This window comes from Galeopterus variegatus, unplaced genomic scaffold (assembly GCF_000696425.1).
Source record: "Galeopterus variegatus unplaced genomic scaffold, G_variegatus-3.0.2 Scaffold986, whole genome shotgun sequence".
In the NCBI taxonomy this organism is placed as follows: domain Eukaryota; kingdom Metazoa; phylum Chordata; class Mammalia; order Dermoptera; family Cynocephalidae; genus Galeopterus; species Galeopterus variegatus.
In genome coordinates, this window is record NW_007727097.1 from 431,337 (window position 1) to 433,474 (window position 2,138).

Sequence of the window (2,138 nt, forward strand, 5' to 3'; positions counted from 1 at the left end):
CAGAAATGAAAAAACTATCCAGACATTTATATGGAATAACAAAAGACCATGCATAGCTAAAGCAATACTGATCAAAAAAAATAAAGCTGGAGGCATAACACTACCTGACTAAACTATACTACAAAGCTATAATAACCAAAACAGCATGGTACTGGCATAAAAACAGACATACTGAGCAATGGATTTAAATATAATGTCAAATTTTATTGAGACATAATTTACAAGCAATAAAATACAACTATTTAAAAAAAAAAGAGTTTCTCTACCTCAACGTTACTATTTGGGGCTGGATTATTCTCTGTTGGGAGGGGTTGTCCTACACACTGAGGATGCTTAGTAGCATCTGTGGCCTTTATCACTAGATATCAGCAGCATGCCCTCCCCAGTTATGACAACCAAAATTATCTCCAGAAGTTTCCAAATATCCCCTCACCTGAGGGGTGAAGTCACCCCCAGCTGAGATCCACTGGTCTAAAGGGTCTTCTAGTTGCACAGCTCCTTCTGGAATTAGCTGAAGTCTCTGTTGCAAATTAACCTCAGTTCAACTCCTCCCTCTACCCAATCCTACTTTCATAATTCCCTTTCAGGTGTTGTGCCTGAAAACACCCCCAAACAAATTACACATGATTTTCCATCCTGATCCTCTTTCTGGGAACTCAATCTTGATAGTGATCCTGTGAAGCAAGCTCTAAAAGGGTTTTACTGGATCACCCACTAGCCGGCTGAGTCCCGTCATTAATTGATGGAGTATTGATAGACTATGAAAAAAGTATTGGTAAAATTGTCAAAAAAAAATTCACCAGTGGTGAACTGGCATGGGAAAGAGGTAGAAGGGAACGGCAGGTGGAATAGCCCCAGAGTTTGAGAAATTGGAGGAAGCAGTAGTTACAAGGTACATGAAATCAAGTGGTTGGTACTAGAGATGTTTAATACACTGGAGAAAGACAATGAAAGCCTGAGGGTGATTGATCACCAATTTAGACATGGCCTCCTTGGCAGAATACATGTACATACTTATCTCCTTCAGTTGGAGGGCAGAAGAGCTGGAGATTAGCCTACATTCAAGGACTGGTCAATTCAGCATGCAAATGCCTAGCCTTCTTGCCTCAAGTGGGGACATATCTGGAGCTCCATCCAAGCCTCAGAGCTCCTTAGTCTGCTTAGCATGCTGTTGTAGCTACGTCACCATCCGTCTTCTCCCTCTTCCCAATCCTGCTTCCTGGCACTCCATACAGAAATTTTTGCTAGGAAAACTTTGCAAGGAGCCACCTGTACCCAAATATCCATCTTGAAATAGTTTCCAGGGAACCTGTTCCATGACACTTGTCTTAAAAATCTCTTGGCCCAATATTTTCTTCTACCTCTTGCTCTATTTCTCTTCTCTCTTTTATTTCAACAGTCCTTGAAAATATAACTATATTCGTTGTCTGTGCTTTCCCAATTCTCATTCTTTCACCATTGGGTTTTGTCCAAACCATTCCACTGAAAAGGCTATTTTCAAAATCACCAACAACATTCATTTTGCAAAACTTTCTAGATTATTCCTTCTACCCTCCTTAATCCCTTCAGTTCTGAATCCCACATCATCAGATGAGAACACTCACTACCTCTCCTGGGTGCATTCATTTGTAGACCCTAGAGGTCACTCATGCTCATCTCTTGAAGATTTTAGTGCCTGGTTGTCCACTCTCAAGACTCACTCTTGTCAATATTATCAATGATTTCACATACAAGTAAATGACCCTTTCAAGCCCTAACCTCTCAATGGCATAATCTCTCTTATGTTGTTTACCCCACTTTAGCTACTCATACCCACTAAAATCCCCAAGACCTTGTCATTTCCTATCACTAAACCCACTAGAAACTCAACCTCAAGAGCACATTTCCAATAACAACATCTTGTCTTTCCAGGTTGACCCCTCAAGTTTAGTTGCCACAACTCAGTTGGGTTTTTTTCCCCACCTCACACTACTGAAGTGTGATCATGTTACCTCCTGAGGACCCACAATCCAGTGGTCTGACCAACTTTGCACTGTCCCAAACTGCCTTCATACTATTCTTTCTCTCCTTAAAAAGATTAGTTCCCACCCATCATTAAACACCATTTTCACTTCCTGTGTCCCACTCTTGTGTCATTG